This window comes from Euprymna scolopes, chromosome 19 (assembly GCF_053919585.1).
Source record: "Euprymna scolopes isolate OS-2025 chromosome 19, ASM5391958v1, whole genome shotgun sequence".
NCBI classification, from domain to species: Eukaryota; Metazoa; Mollusca; class Cephalopoda; order Sepiida; family Sepiolidae; genus Euprymna; species Euprymna scolopes.
The window spans coordinates 25,833,029-25,851,194 of NC_136500.1; the positions used below are offsets into that span (position 1 = coordinate 25,833,029).

Genomic DNA, 18,166 nt, shown 5'->3' on the forward strand with positions numbered 1-18,166 from the left:
AAGTGATGATAACTAGCAAGTCCAGTGTAAGTAATTTTCTTTAACGAGTCTCGTTTAAAAAAAGGCTGAAGCATATAGTCGCGTGCTCTCGTATAATGACCGAATGCGTGAATGTAGGATTGACATGCAATTCTTAAAGATAAACTTAAAGACCGAAAAATGGGCTGAAATGACTTAAATAAATAAAACGTGAATGACTTAGAATTACTTTAATGAACATAACGATGAATTGAATGCCATTAAGAATGACATGAATGCTTAAAACATAACTGGAATCTTTCAAAAAACAACTTGAATGATCTGGAGAATGACTTGAGTGGCTTTTAGACTGACTGGTTGTACAGTGGATGGCCATTTTGCATTAAATTAATACAAAAAATGATCCCCGACTTTATATCACAAAGTAACACACATAAATACAGCATGTAGTAAGAACAGATACTACACTTTGATCTTGGCCAAAAGGCCAAGAAAAGGGTATTCATTTGCTCCCCACCGAGCAAGTTAGGCACAAGGCCGATTTTTAATGTGAGGGGTAAAGGGGAAATGGGGACCAACTCCCCGGGGAGTAGGGGAGCTGGATAGTGACAATTGGTATGAAGGGTTGCCCCTAAATTGACCAAGGTCTTATCTGTGGGGTCGCCCCCACATAGGGTCTTTGCTTGCAGTATCTGCCGGAACAGATGGTGTTTATTTGCTCCCCCACAGAGCAAATTAGGCACAAGGCCGTTTTTAATGTGAGGTAAAAACCAGCTCCCCTTAAAGTAGGCAAAAAGGGGGCAGTCTGGTTACCAAAAATAATAATTGTCCCAGTATAGAGGGTTTCCCCTCCATTGACTGGTACAAATTATCTTAAGTGCAGTATCTGCCGGAACAGATACTACACTTTGATGGTATTTATTTGCTCCCCCACTGAGCAAATTAGGCACAAGGTCGTTTTTAATGTGAGGTAAAAACCAGCTCCCCCAAAAGTAGGCAAAAAAGGGGGCACTCTGGTTACCAAAAATAATAATTGTCCCAGTATAGAGGGTTTCCCCTCCATTGACTGGTACAAACCATCTTAAGTGCAGCATCTGCCGGAACAGATGGTGTTTATTTGCTCACCCACTGAGCAAATTAGGCACAAGGCCGTTTTTAATGTGAGGTAAAAACCAGCTCCCCCAAAAGTAGGCAAAAAAGGGGGCACTCTGGTTACCAAAAATAATAATTGTCCCAGTATAGAGGGTTTCCCCTCCATTGACTGGTACAAACCATCTTAAGTGCAGCATCTGCCGGAACAGATGGTATTTATTTGCTCCCCCACTGAGCAAATTAGGCACAAGGCCGTTTTTAATGTGAGGCAAAAACCAGCTCCCCTAAAAAGGGTCACTCTGGTTACCAAAAATAATAATTGTCCCAGTATAGAGGGTTTCCCCTCCATTGACTGGTACAAATTATCTTAAGTGCAGTATCTGCCGGAACAGATGGTGTTTATTTGCTCCCCCACTGAGCAAATTAGGCACAAGGCCTTTTTTAATGTGAGGTAAAAACCAGCTCCCCTAAAAGGGGTCACTCTGGTTACCAAAAATAATAATTGTCCCAGTATAGAGGGTTTCCCCTCCATTGACTGGTACAAATTATCTTAAGTGCAGTATCTGCCGGAACAGATGGTATTTATTTGCTCCCCCACTGAGCAAATTAGGCACAAGGCCGTTTTTAATGTGAGGTAAAAACCAGCTCCCCTTAAAGTAGGCAAAAAGGGGGCACTCTGGTTACCAAAAATAATAATTGCCCCAGTATAGAGGGTTTCCCCTCCATTGACTGGTACAAATTATCTTAAGTGCAGTATCTGCCGGAACAGATGGTATTTATTTGCTCCCCCACTGAGCAAATTAGGCACAAGGCCGTTTTTAATGTGAGGTAAAAACCAGCTCCCCTAAAAGTAGGCAAAAAGGGGGCACTCTGGTTACCAAAAATAATAATTGTCCCAGTATAGAGGGCCTCCCCTCCATTGACCGGCACAAACCATCCCAAGTGCAGCATCTGCCGGAACAGATACTACACTTTGATCTTGGCCAAGAAAAGCTTTAAAAGCTAAGAACAACATCTATTAATAACATACCTTTGATATTAACCAAAAAGGCTAAGCACAAAAGTCTTACTGATAGACCGACCGACCGAGCGACCGACGGAGTGACTTATAGAGTCGCTTGCACGCGACTAAAAACGTTAAGGGGAAAGAGACCACGAAGTGTGAATGTCTAATGTACAGCAAGAAGACAAATCAACGTTTTAGAAAGATCGTCATCGTTCCAATAATTATAGGATACACCGACCGTATAAAAAAAACAACAACAATTAGAAAACTTGACTAGTGGATATGCAAGGTCAACACAATGCAAGAAAAGCAGAAAAAGGTGGTTCAAGTGATGATCAAAATCGCATTGTTTGGGCCTCACAAAAAGCGGGAGAAGGTATGGCAGTTTTTTTATTAGTGCATCAGCACATATCAAGAAACAAGTGCCACTTGAGAATAAGCGATTCTGATTGTCAACTTATTGGTGAGCCGATGACTTGATGATGGGAAGGATTTAATGATTTAGGAGGATTGTTCAATATTTGTATGAGGACGTGTTTACATTGAATTTGAAGCAGCCATGTTATAGTTAGCTGATAAGCAACATGGGGGGGTATTCGATTTGTATGATTAGTCGTTCTAGGAGAAAATCTTTGTTTATTGAATGTTATTTTTGGGGGGGTGCTGAGATTTAAAAAAAAAAGTTTAGTGTGCTTATTACTAATAAATATCAGATGTAAACATTTTACAGAAGAGATAATAGATTGACGCTCATTCGAGCACCTGCCTGTAATAACGGTAATGCAGAGATAGACTCTTACGTCTCCTCTGTGAGAAAGGAGTAGTAAAAACGGGGAAAACGAATATCACTTACTATATATCCATGTCGTTTTTAACAATGTACGGATCAGAGCACTGGTAGTGAAAGATAGAAGTTTGGTTTTGGAGGCATTAACAGTAACTAGTACCGTTTGCACGAATCTAAAACTTGCCCAAGGTCGTAAAATAAAGGATAATAAAGTATTGGTTATTGCCCGTTTTCGAAGTTAAAAAGACAACCCGAATAAAAATAACAATAACATAACAATAAAACTTTTAATATGGAATGAAGGCCGCTTAGTATTGCGAATAGAACTGATTATGCCGTGAAATATACATAGCAAATGCTTTTGGGTGTTTTCGGCGACTTAACATTAAAAATAGTTTCTCACATTCCTGCATACTAAACATGTTATGTTTTGTTTTCCTGTAACTTCTTTAACACATATAATTGTGCTCGGTGTTTTCACGATTCGCGTATACATCCGTGTGCATTGCTCCATAAGGTGTTTAAAGCGCAGATGAAGCCGAATAACCTAGTGCCTGTAACCAGCGATCACTAAAATATCATTAAGGGCATCCAATAAGCAAGGAAACAAGATTAACCACATATCTGCTAAACGAACACGTCTCTGAAAATAGGAAATATGGAAAGAAAAATACCGTCAGGTAGAGTTTCCACAACGAAAATAAAACCTAATATTATAGACGCTTAGAAAATAGGATTTGAGGGAAAATGGATGAAAGAAAGAAGATAATGAAGAATGAAAAAACAAGATTCTAAAGCTTGAGAGACACATCCAAAAATGTTATGCGAAAAGCAAAGATCAATATACATGCACAAGTTACACGCAAACCTTATACATACACACACACACACACACACACACATACACACACACACACACACACACACATATATATATATATATATTGGCAGATAAAACTAGAAATGTTTACATAATGAACTATATACAGTATAAAAATCTAATATATAAGGAACGTAATAAAAACTACAAAACAATAAATGAGTCACCATTACATGGAATAAATAATGAAGTAAAAATATTTTAACTAAAATTAAAATAGATAAATACACAGAAATAACAGTACCGGGTACGCCGAGATTTGCTTTAAAAGACGACAAACAAGGCTTTAAAATAAACCCTACTATTAGAGTTATGTGCCCCCTCAAACTCAGGTATAGGATTAGTTTGCAAAACCATACTAGATAAAATTATCCCCAAAATTAAATCATTAATAAAATACCCCCTATGGCAATCTTCCACCCAGATAATCAGTTGGTTTTCTAACATTTAAAATAAACATAATCATAAATTTCTTTCGTTTGACATTGAATCATATTACCAATCAATAGCATCGATTTTACTAAATAAATCTCTTAATGGCACGAAAACTAACTAATATAACGCAAGACTAAATTAAAGTAATACTCTTAGCTAGAAAATATTTAATAACCTCTGATAACAAATATTGGACCAGAAAAACTAGCCCTGCCCATTTCAACGTTTTAATGGCCTCGACGGACTCATCTCACGTCACCGATTTGGTCGGCCTTTTCCTTTTAGATGAAATTCATTCTATACTCCATGAACAATTCAAACTTGAAGGAGGCCTATAAAGAGACGATGCACTTTACACAACAAACCCCACAAAGAAAAATTACGAAAAAGCAATTAAATCCTTACATAAATTATTTAAAAATTATGGACTTACTATAAAAATCGGCCCTAATAAAAAATGGTTAATTTTTAGGCATAACCTTAAATCTTGAAAACAATACTTTTGAACGCTATCATAAACATAACCAATGTTATATGTTCATAATCAATCAAACTACCCTAACTCAATATTGAAATCAATAGTTCCCAATGTCTCTTTTAAAATGTCCAGATTATCTTCTAGCAAATATATATTTAACAAAACTTAAAAATATTACAATGAAGCCCTTAAACACTCAGGATACAAATCACACATCAAATTCCTGAATAAAAATGATAGAAATGAAACCTGCATGGACAATAAACCTACTAAAAGCATAATAACCAATAATATGGCCATATCATCCCGCATACGAATGACAAAAATGACCAAAATGCAATACAACGCAAAATGGAACCGAAAGTATTAACCTCTAACACAAATAAACTACACACAAAAGTCTGTAAGCGTAAAAACAGACATAGGGAGATCATATAGTTAAACCCTCCATATTCCAATAATCTTGAGACCAACATAGCCAAAACTTTTGATACGAAACTACCGGTAAGTTTCTGTAAGTGGTAAAATTATCTCATTAATAACGCAGTGTATATATATATATATATATATATATATATATATATATATATATATATATATATATATATATATATATATATACTGCGTGTCAAATTATTAACGAGATAACATACTTTTATCAGTTTCAGAAACTTACTGGTATTTTCGTATCAAGAGCTTCGGAACCATTGACAAATACTCGATGTCGCCTTCTGAATGAAGTGGCAACGTCTGTTAAGCCTGTCACAAAACCTCAATTAAAACAACATCACATGCAATATCGATTCAAATGGGCAGAGTACAACATAAAAACAGATTATTTCAAAGTTTTTTTCATGGATGAAGTGCGTTAGTGTTGTTAGCTCAGATGGCTGGAGCAAGGGATGGGTCAAGATGGACGATATAATCATCAGAGTTTATGGCGCCAACAAGGTGGTGTCGGTATAATTATTTGGTCTGCGATTATCGCAGGTACTTTTTTTGGCCCATGGAGACTCAGCAGACGGAAAAATGACGTAAAATACTTACATAGCTTTTCTGAAGAGCACTTGAACAATTGCTGAAGAAGCGAAGTTTGATGTTCAGAAGAACTTATTTTTATGCAGAATAATGCTCTCTCGCATGCATTAAACAAAAGCAAAGAGTATTTGCAACAACTGAGGTTCTCTGGGCTACGGAATATGGAGTGGTCTGCGAGTTCACCAGATTTAAATCCAACTGAGAACCTTTGTAGTCTCATGAAGCGACACCTCTATGCAAGTGGACACCAATTTAAGAGCAAAGATGAGAGATGAGTTGTGGGATGCTCTTCAAGAGGTATTTCGAGGAATAGTTGTTGATGAATTCACAAATTTGACTAATACTTTTACAAGCCTCATTCATAACAAAGGATCGCATATCCCCTACTAATTATGTCAACGTAGAAATTGCTATGTAATTGAGTTCTAAGTGTTTTCCTAGTTCATTTAATATTTGAAAATTATTTCAATAAACGAGTTATGGTTATATTGTCTTTTTCTCAACCTCGCTAATAACTTTACACACTGAAATTAACAGATATTCCTATCCTCAACCTCCTATCTTCTACCAAAGATTCGCTAATACTGCTTTAAATACTTTTATTTTCTGACAGGAGTAGCTGAATATTATGGTAAGCATTTTCCTAAAGTTTCCTTGATTTTTATTCCCGCGTTTCTTATATATTGAAAAAGGTAAACGCGTTAATAATTTGGCACGGATTGGTTATATATATATATATATATATATATATATATATATATATATATATATATATATATATATATTAACAAATACATTTAGGAACGCTAAAATAGTAACACCTTCGATATTTAATTCTGCCCCAAAAGACCAGATGGGATTGCTAATTGCATAGTTATGATGACTCAACATATGCAAATCCATATAATTCATGTAAGACTACAATTAATATTAGATAAACATAACTGAATACTACTTAAATAATTACACTGAGACATAGGATCTCTTCTGTACTGTGACGCACACACCTATTATATCATTGTGTCGATTTGAAGACAGTTTATCCAGTTTCTACCGTTGCAATCAAGTCGTTCTCTATTGCGTGTGTTCAGTTCGATTTTAATCTTCCTCTGTTTTTTCATCAGGAATCCATCTGCGCACATCGTTGATAATTTGTCTGATGCTAATTATCTGGTAGGTCAAAGACAGACTAGACCATTGAACATTATTAGTGATAATACGTGCTTGTTAGTGCGGTCTCTGAATTTATGGTTGGTCGTTTAATCGCTCCATTTTATCAAGGGAATCCTAAAGCTCTATTTTTTTCTCTTGGCTGATTTGGAGATTCCCAGTAGTACTATGGACAAGACGTTTTGTTAATTAGTCTGACTTTAGATCTCTGTGTAAATTATTAGTTTCCCGAGTTAATTTAGAGCTGGTTAAATGCTTCTAAGGTTTTAAGCTCTCGTGCATTGTAATATATATATCCGTTACTACTTTTATTATACATATTAAGTACAAGTAATTGAAGCTTAGAGCGTTTTGTCAACCTTCAAGTCTAACTTATTTTTTTACTTTCAATCATCTATGTATCATCATTTAATTTGGATAAACGTGTTTGTCGATTCGTATCACTTACGTAAAATGTCCATTATGTACTAAGCGTCTTTCATTTGTAATAAATAGTTTGTTGTTTCAATGTGATATATATATATATATATATATATATATATATATATATATATATATATATATATATATATATATATATAAACAAATATATATATTTATTATTTGGGGTAAACAGGTACATATGGTCACTACAAATAGCCATCTGTGTCAGTCAAAGATACTTCATCAGGCGACCTGGAAACTTTCGCCGCCAAAAAGAAAAAAAAAGGCTTTTCTTTTTGGCGTCGAGAGGTGCCAGGTCGCCTGATTAAGCATCTTTGACTAAAACAGATGGCTATTTGTAGCGACCATATATAACTGTTTACCCCAAATAGTAAAACAAAATATTTTCACTTTTTATTGAGCACTATTTAACAACCTCGTTGTCTTCATTAGTTCTGACTTTTTAACACCTCAAACCTGAATATATATATATATATATATATATATATATATATATATATATATATATACATATCATAAATACAACCAAATAGTTTTTCAATATATGTGCATAATAGCTAACCGTTTACTCTTATTAACATTATTTTGATAAATACATTTTCTCTGATTAAATGAGAATCTTTTTGAAAATGTTTAAATTAAGGAAAACCATTTTTGTTTATGAATAAATTAATCGTATGTGTTAATTAACATAATTTAACCTGCTCTTCATCTATAGTATGTTCGTATTTGATTGGAAATTCCTTATAAATACTGGTGATAATATTAACAAGAAACTTTATTACTCAGTCTCTAATATAAACGTATTCTAAAATTTCAGTCAATTAATTTACATATATATATATATATATATATATATATATATATATACATATGTAGATATATATAAATAAAAAAACTATATTCCTAAAATCCATGATGTTTACCATCTTACAATAAACTCCTTTAATTCAGTTGACATTTACAATTCTTGACAGTATTTGTTTCGTAGCGCAAAAACAATCACTTAATTATCATATCAATCAGTGAATCTATTATGCCCTTAACTCATTATAGATTCAATGATTGATATAATAATTAATTAGTTGATTTTGCACTACGAAACAGATACTGTCAAGAATTGCATAAGTCAACCGAATTAAAGGAATCCATTATAAATGGTCAACATCATGAATTTTGGTGTATAAATGTTGTCATTTATTCTCTATATTGCTCTGTAATTACATTGAGCTTTTTTAAATACAGACTGATATATATATATATATATTATAAGAAAAATATCTGTAGATATATATATATATATATATATATATATATATATGTATATATGTATATGTGTGTGTGTCTGTTTGTGTGTGTCTGTGTGTATATGAAGCAAGAGAAAGAAGGAGAGAGTATTTTCTTCTGTCTTTATCACTTTGGTCTGAAATCCCAGGTGTTTGCTATGCAAGCTAAAATTTAAATTACCCCTTTTGTAGATCTTTAAGGATATTTTTAAGCATAATATGTACCTATGTTTGCTAGACTAATGTGTTAAGGAATATTTTTGTAAGTTTTCACACAAGCTAAATTTCGTCAAGATTTCCATCTTAATTGATGTAGTTGTTAAAAAATTGGTTGATTCCTTATAAAAAAAGTTATCCAAATAGTCACGCAAAATACTTTCTAAGATAGAGTACTGTTGCTTCTTTGTTATCATGGCAGGTGCTCACTTGAGTTTATATATATTATCCCCCTGTAGACCGTTCGAAGCAGGTACTTGATTAGCTTAAGTTCTAAGAAGTTGCATTTTTATCTTTCTGTGCCAAACATAAACCTAAATTTCATAAGTAAAATGTATTCCCTCGAACTACCAGTTTGTGAAAAGCAATACATTATGAATGGTGTCCAGCAGATTATAGCATGTCTGTTATCAAGTACGTTTAAATGACCAATATTACCAACTTTCCACTATTTCAATCATGACGGTCATGTCTTAACGGTTACTAAACACCCAATAATCTTTAAATACAAATGGCCTTTGGAACTTGGAAGCAATGAACCACTAGTAAAATAGCTGTATCTATGGCGTGTGTAATATCAGAATCAAATATTTTTTAGCTGACTTATCATGTTTAATAGTTAGCTACCGAAAAACACAGGAAAGTATAATCGAAGATTAGTAAGAATATATCAATGCATGATAATCGATAATTATTATTAATTCACAAATCATATTTCGTAAATGATATTTTAGAAATGGTGATTTTTTTTATTGTAATTGGAGTCGAGGTACGGGATGTTGTTTATAGTTCAAGTTGAGAATAAGAAATTCAGAAAATGTCTTTACCAAAAAAGCCAGTAACAACGTGAATATATATTCATATATTTGCGAGCGTGATGGATGACGTCCTAGTATTCAAATAAATGTAATATGGAGAAAAGTTTCGCGAATCAAAGATCGAGAGTGAGAGAGAAGAGGTTGAGTCGGACGGTGATTGCTCCCAGTAGAGGGGAGTATAATGGTTTAGTCTATGACTAATGGCAGTCAAAGAGGACACCCACAGATTTATTAATTCATTGGGATTGAACATTTTTGCTGTTTTTCCCGAGGATCAGTAAAACTGGATCAGAGTCGGACGTGATTGGCCCGATATTATAACCTCAGAGAACTGTTATTAGTCACTTTTGATACCTATTAAAAAATAATGTATCTACTGTAATACTTCTTATATCATTACATGAGTTAAACACACGTGCGAATTATATACACCCGTTCATATCATGCACAACACCCAACAATACACCATATTCTTTCTGGTGCCGTATACAAACGGTCATATAGATTCCCCGCAACGTAATAATCGTATGTCCATTTAAAAATAATTCGGTTTATCTGCCACGCATGTTAAAATTTGAAATATCAGTTTCGAATTTATTTTAAACTTACAACATAGAATAAGCTATTTCTGGTGTGCTTCATACATCTGCGGCGAATTGTAATGCTAAAATACATTTAAGTAGTTGCATTACATATTATTAAGTTTAAATTATCGTTTATATTTGAAAGTTTAAAAGGCATCTTATTTAGTATCTCACAGGAAAATTTTAATGTGTTCTGTTTATCAATCTATAATGTGTTTTGGCAATCAATCTATACGGACACGATTTTTATAATACGGTAATCGGTATTTCCGTATTAACTTCCGAGGTGCCTCAAATAATTTTTCAGACTTTTTAACGGGCATTGAAAATCATCCAAGGCCCTTGAAAATGTATTTTTATTGTTTTACACCTTATAAGATGACGGATTAATTCTATAGCTTCAGGTTCAAATGAACAACTAGAGCATGATTTTGCATACACCCATGGTCACAGCTGGCGAATTTGAAATGCAATTTGGAGGTGAGGACAATTTAGGAGAAGGATATGATATAACAATCTATTTTAAACTTGTGAAATATGCAACAAAATTCTATGAGATGCCTCAGGCTGCTTTGGGGCCATCTTACATGAAGTGAGCATTAGTAATATTTTGGCATAAGAGATTCAAGGAAAACATGGAGTTTTTGAGTGATGAAGTAAAGTGTAGGAAAATAAGGAAGAACAGCAGATTTTTTAAAATTATATTTTCACCCCAATAAAGGACCACTGCCATTTTGTTGTAGGGGGATACTATAAGGGGCATAATCAGCAGGGACACTGTGTACGGAGTTGGGCAGCAAGATGTCGGTTCACGTTACACTTGAACTTCTGCATGTCAGTACAGTGTGGGAAGCAGGGACTCGGAAGCGAAATTCCAAAGTCTAGCTATTCTGAGGAAGAAACTACTGGAGTAGAAGGTTCTCTTACATCTATGGATCTCTACTGTAAAGGGGTAGGATTTAGCTGCTTGTCGTGTATGTCGGGGTATTTACGACGAGGGGCACAAGTGCTTACAGTTCGTCAGGGCATTCACCGTTAAGGTACTTGTAGAAAAGCCAGAGGGATGCAGCATTTCGTCGATGGGACAGAGACTAAAGTTTAGATGACAGTTCAGGACCGATCAGATTGGCGACTCTCTTTTGAACCTTGTCTAGGAGAGAGAGAGAGAGAGAGAGAGAGAGAGGGACTAGTAGCAGATGCATCAGCCCAAATATGACAACACTCCTCCATACATGGGCGAATAGTGGCCTTATAGAGGTATAGAATACTTTCAAGCCTTAGTAGCTTTTTAGCATGATAGGGCACTCATCTTCTTCGTAGCAGTCCTGGCAATGCTCTCAATGTAGTTGTTCCTGTGAACGTTAGGCCCAGGAGTGTAAAAGATGTACTTTCAGATAAAGAGTCATTGGCCATTGCTATTGGTGGTAGGGACGATTTCTTGTAATTATTGAAAGAAACATGTTTAGTCTTGGCAGCATTGAATGTGACTATCCATTTTTGTCCCCATTCCACTACGGATGTCATCCTCTAATGTCTTTGCCATTTCTTTAGATATGCGTTCATTTATGTTCCTTTCGGGCCTGTTATAAAGCGTGGTGTCATCAGCATATATAGCCATCTCAGAGGCAATTTTGTCAGCGAGGTCATTTATGAATATTATGAATAACAGAGGTCCAAATATAGCCCCCTGAGGCACTCTCGCATTTATATCATATTGTTTAGATGTACGACCGTCAAGGACGACCTGAATTGTTCTCTTATTCAAGAAGTATTTAAGTATTTTATGTATTCTTACAGTGATACCGTATGATCTAATTATCTTGAGAAGACCCTCGTGCCATACCCTGTCAAAAACCTTATATATATCTAGAGCTACTGCTCTACCAGTTTCGTTTAAGGGTAAGTACTGTACACACATTTGTTCGCGAAAAACTGTAGATTTGGAATCCACTAGTTCAAAACTCATCTTTGTCATATATTATTTGAGTAAGCTGACATCAAGATAGTTCTTCCTCTCCCTATATTCTAGAGCTCCCTCCAAAGACTTTTTGCTATTTCTTAAAATCAATTAAAACTTTAGAGTTTGTCGTTATAAGACAATTGATTAGATAAAAGACGTGGTAACGTGGGTCATTTAAAGAGTCACACAAGATAAAATCCATGGGGCCTTCCAGAATATGTTAAAACGGTACAATACGCACATTACCACTGAAGGGTATTACTTCGAAGGGGACTAAACGTACCCATAGGAAAAATGTCTGGATTCTTATTAAATTTCCATCTAAATATTTGTATATCAGTTTTCATTTCGATGTCACGCTTCGTTTAAACGTATTATTTCAGTCATTTTTTTAAAGTGCATTTAAGTTGAAATACCACTTTTTCGGTCTTTCATTCACACTATTTTCCTTTCGTTTTTAATAGTATTTTCATACATTTGTCGCGGAAATTTTTTAAATAGAATTCTCCTATAATAGTAACGATTAATTTTAAAGCAACAGTTTCTTACACATATCGAATGTAAGAATGAAATAGCATTTGCATCAATTTGTCACACTCGAGTGTGAAATATGATTGTCGTCAATTTTAATTCATATTTAGACATAGCATTTTCATAAAATTATCCCAGGTAATTTGGAAATAGCATTATCTTTTACTCGTTGCGCCTAAGTTTTAAATAGCCTATTCTATAACTTTTTAAATGTAAGCGTGAAAAAGCATTTCTTTCAGGTTGTATCATGAAAGTCTAAAATAGCGTTTCCGTAAACGGGCGATACCTAATTTTGAATTAGTATTTCATTCAAATTTTCTCGCATAAATTTAGAAAACATATTCTTCTACTTACCACGTGTAAGTGTTAAATCTTCCACGCATCACACAAACATTTTGAATAGCATTTTCTTCAACTTATTACATGCAATATTGCATTGCATTATCTCCAACTTATGTAATATTTTTAAAAAATTCGCCAATTTGTCACGCGTGCGCTTTAAACCACATTTGCGCCAACTTCTCATGTGCAAGATTGAAATAGTAATATTTTCACTAAATGCTCGGGTTGAATATAGGATGCTAAGTATCCTTTTTGTTTTACACTGCATTGATTAATGTGTTCACGGGCTCATAGGAGAACTATAGGAAATACTAAACCTCAACGATCAATTAATCACATGGTTATAACGATGATGTATAACTTGCATTATTTTTCGCTTTATGATTTTAATGTGCGGTATTGACATGCATCAGTAAAGCCATCTGAAAAAAAAAGACAAATCCTCCATACTAATTTACGAATCTAGGATAGCCTGTTCGGTTTTACACTTGGGAGCACCCAATCAAAATCACTAACTGAAGCGTGTAAAAACAGAAAAATAAAACCTGAAAGCTGTTGAGACAGTGTTTTAAAAGGAACAAAAAGATGCATAAGAGTAAACAGAAAGAAAAGAAAATGCTGTTTTATTGGTTCTGGTAGAATCATTACATAAATCTTAAAGACGAACATGCATTACAACTAAAATGCACGTCGTGGTTTATATTCAAAACTGTAAATCATGTAGACATATTTAGAAAACAGGAAAATTCAAAACAATAAACCGTTCGTTTACATACATCGAGTAAATGCTGATAGTTTAATAATGTATATATTTAATGCCGAACATGCCAATTAGTTTTAAATAGATACCTGGACATTTTTTGTAATATATATGTTGAACTTCACAAGCAATCCAATGAAAACATGTGTAAGTAAAATACTACAAGTAGTGACTATCGAGAAACGAAAGTTCAGTGTCGAAATTTAGTGTCATTGTCTGATAAATACAACATTAGAATAAGACCTGTCAATATTTCCGGCTAATTATTCGTGGGGGAAAAACTGGAGAATTGCAAATGTCATTACTAAAAACTTTAACCTTTTTGCTAATTTTGATCACAATGTTTGATTAGGAAACAATCTTACTCGCCGTAAAAATTAACTGTTATAACCGTGTTGCATATGGAATCGAAAAACCTCTTTCATACCCCCCACCATTAAAATAACAATGCGAGAAGTATTTGTTTTTATTTCCGAACATGTCAGACGGCGAAAGCAGACACTGATATATATATATATATATATATATATATAGTCATCCACATACAGTACTGTTTCGCTGTTTCACAGCTCATCAGTGCGGCTAGACAGGCAACTACCTATATATATATATATAAAAGAAAGGAATGGTCATCTATAAAGACACGAGACCACTCGCTCGAGAATAAGGATTAATGAGTCCAAGGTGGTTAATGTCACAACAACTTAATGAAAATCGTTTAATCGGAATTATATAGAATTTGATCATTTAAGCGAACAGGAAGCTAGAAACTGTTCAGCTTAAAACTTGAAGATGAATATATTGTCATCAGCTTGGAAGTCGGCAACTAGAATAGAGTTCCAAAGACAGGCAGTTTTAGGAAACAAGATTTGTCCATGGAATGTGCGTTTAAATTAAGGCAATGAAAACTATCTCACTTGTGTTCTTTCTTGCCAAACCCCGACAAGTTATAATATAGATTTTGATGAGCGCATATTTTATTGCATTAACCTTACACCTTTTGTAACCCAGTCTATTATGTAACGTCAGCTTTATAACTGTATGAATCATAAGCTTAAAAGCACAATGTAAATGTCAATATAACTATCGTTATTGGAACTACTATTAATAAGAATACTAATAAACTAGAAACACTTATTAGCATAAATTTAGATAGGATAGAGTTCAATTAGATGCGGCAAAAACATATTTAGGTTGATGACATTTCACATGTTGTGTAAAAGTCATATCAGAAGTATATTTTTAATTTTGAATACCAATAATGTTGCCACTATGCTTACTTGTTCATATACTCTATGTAAATAAAACAGAAGATAGGAAAGCGTGTTTGTTAGTTTGTCTGTAAAGAGTTAACAGATAAAATGTTCAGCTTCTTTTTTTCATAACACTGAAGAAAACAGAAAGCAGTAATCATACAACAATAATGATTTATAACAAGTACCATTTTGTTTGGATTAATGAATAAAGCGCATACACATATATCGGCAAGTGGAAATGCAACCTGTTCATTTCAACTTGACGACATATTTTTACTATTCACCTTTGTGCTCATGCCCAAATTCAATGCATTTCTTCAAGTCGGTTAATATCTTACTCACTTATCTCTCCATAGCTACATCGCTAGAAGACGCGACTGGACGGTAAATTCTTGTGTTTCGATTATAGCTGATTGCATAGCTATCACCTGGTAAGTCTTGAACGTATTATTTTATATTACGTGCAATAAATGGTAAATAGAGAATTGACTCTTAACTAAAGACATACGAAATCTGCGATATATTTAGTCTTATTTTACAGCTAGTCTGTGATAAAAATATATTACACCTAATCATGAGTGAATCTATAAATGAGTAATTGTCCTGAAAACTGGTTAACGAAACGGACAAATGTATGCCAGTAAACATATAACAGTAATAGATGCAATATTTAATTCTTTGATACATAATATTCTGTATTTACTAATGTAATCATTAAAATATGATGCCTATTTTAAATGCATCTATATGTTTTTATACAGCTTTACTATTTTATTGACGCTATCTCTACATGTTTTTAACCAAACATGCAATATTCGTAAGAAAAAAATCTTGTTTTTTATAGCAAAGGTTTAATTTACGTATGCATCATGAGAGTAAAATAGAATAACCTACGCCTTATTAAGTTAAAGGTACATCTCACCATGTGTGCGTATTATTAGCATTTTCTACTTTACATGACACTGGAAATGAAAAGCGTGTGATTCACTTTAATGTGGAGACGCACTATGTAAGGCTACACGTAATAAACTTGTGATTCTTTCCCTATCGGCAAAGTAACGGCCTATTCCATTTATTCTGTGTATTTTCATCATTTCGTCGAGATGTTCTCATTCAATATTTGTTAGAGACAACGATTACCGCTTACAGCATGTCTGCCTGTTTTATTTTAGTCGGCTACTGTGCTAATCATTAAAGGAATACTGTCCGTTCAATATTAACGCTTTTAGCCATTGATACATTTTACATTGCACATTAATCTAAAAAAAGGTATATGTAAGGCTAGCGGGATTGCAACTTGTAAAACAAATAATTACCTTACATGTTTGATATTATTTACGTGTGTTGGTTCATGGAAGTTTGTGTTAGTATGCGCGTTGACAACCTTTGTTTCTTGCAATAAGTATTGTCAGTGTGTATGTACATACACACACGTATATCTATATATCTATCTATCTATCTATATATATATATATATATATGAGATGAGTTAAATAACAGATTAATTAATCTTGTGGTTTATAGTCTTGTAAAATATTGTTGAGAGGAAATATATTCATGTAAGACAATCCCAGCAGAATAAAATAACCTAATGTACAAGATAGCACCAAAATAAAATATATATATATATATATATATATATATATATATATATATATATATATATATATATATATATATATAAGATTAAGTAACATTTTCTGAAAGAAAAATATAGACATTTTAGACAAAATAGTAATCATTTAAACAAGGAATACAAGAAATATAAAGTTATTTCCTTAATCCATTGATTTTCAATGCATGGATCATTTCTTCAGAAGAAATACATCTAGCAAAATATTTCTCATGAATAACGATAAATCTATCCCTTTAGTACGTATATTGAAAATAATTAAAATATTTTAAAGGGCCACAGATAAGGACATTAACAGCGTACTTAACTCAAGAACTAACTTAATAAATAAAAGGAAACGTATTCCGATTGTATCACGATTAATTTCTTGATTAACTAAATTCTCGATAACCTTAGGCTGTAGATGTCCTGATGTATATTCCATTTTATGCGATAATTTACCTATTTATCAATATGTGTCCTAAATAGCAAGACCTATTGTAATTCATAATGATTAGTTTGTTAAAACCATGTTCTCTAAAGATATGGGCCATGCATTTAAAATCTATGAATGAAGAAAATACCATTTACATTTCAGCATTCCATGTTGCAAACAAGAAAATTATTGTCTCAAATTTTTACTTTTTACTTCACAGAACTTAACTATAAATCCTACAATTCGCATACATAATTATAATATATATATATATATATATATGTATATATATATAAATACATATATATATATATAAAATCGCATATTTAAATAGTAGCCCGATCTCTCTCATCTTTCTCTAATCAATGTTATTTATATTATTCACCCTACTGAAAAGTATCCAGAGCTTCAATATTTCTCTTAACGACGACAAACTGACACCAAGACACTAACTGCAATTCTTTTCTAACCAAGATGCCGCTACATGCCACATGTCTCACAGATGACTGACACGTGTTCATTATATTTTAACAGAAGCAAGGGGATATGGCTACCACGTTTCCTGGACTAGTAATCATGTGATTTTACCTTTGGGGGCATTAAACCAAAAACGTTTATACAAATAATCCTCCCAATATTGACCAAATAAAAAAGAACATTAGCAAAGCTATTAGGAAACTCGTCAGAAAAGATCTACAGAAAGTAAACTTACCCCGAAATGTATAGATGTCGACGGGGTCGGGAGGGCACTTCCAGCATATTTTATAAAACTGCAGATAATTTTAAAAAATGGTACAGATAATTTAAATAATAGTGCAGGTAATTTAGCAATAAAAGAATATTCTTCCATTCTACTAAATTTTCTGGACTGTTTTTTAAGTAACGCATCTTGTATATATATATATATATGTATGTATATATATATATATATATATATATATATATATATATATATATATATACCTGTTGTACCATGCCACGCGTTGTGTTGGCGTAAATTGTGTGAATCGACTAAAAAATGCTTGTGTCTTATATGTTTAATTTTCCGATACGTGT

The 18,166-nt window shown here is 33.3% G+C and overlaps 1 pseudogene; it reads right to left on the reverse strand.

The window, feature by feature from the left end:
* Nucleotides 1-311: 311 nt before the first annotated feature.
* LOC145240478 (U2 spliceosomal RNA) lies at nt 312-479 on the reverse strand (annotated as a pseudogene).
* Nucleotides 480-18,166: the final 17,687 nt, after the last annotated feature.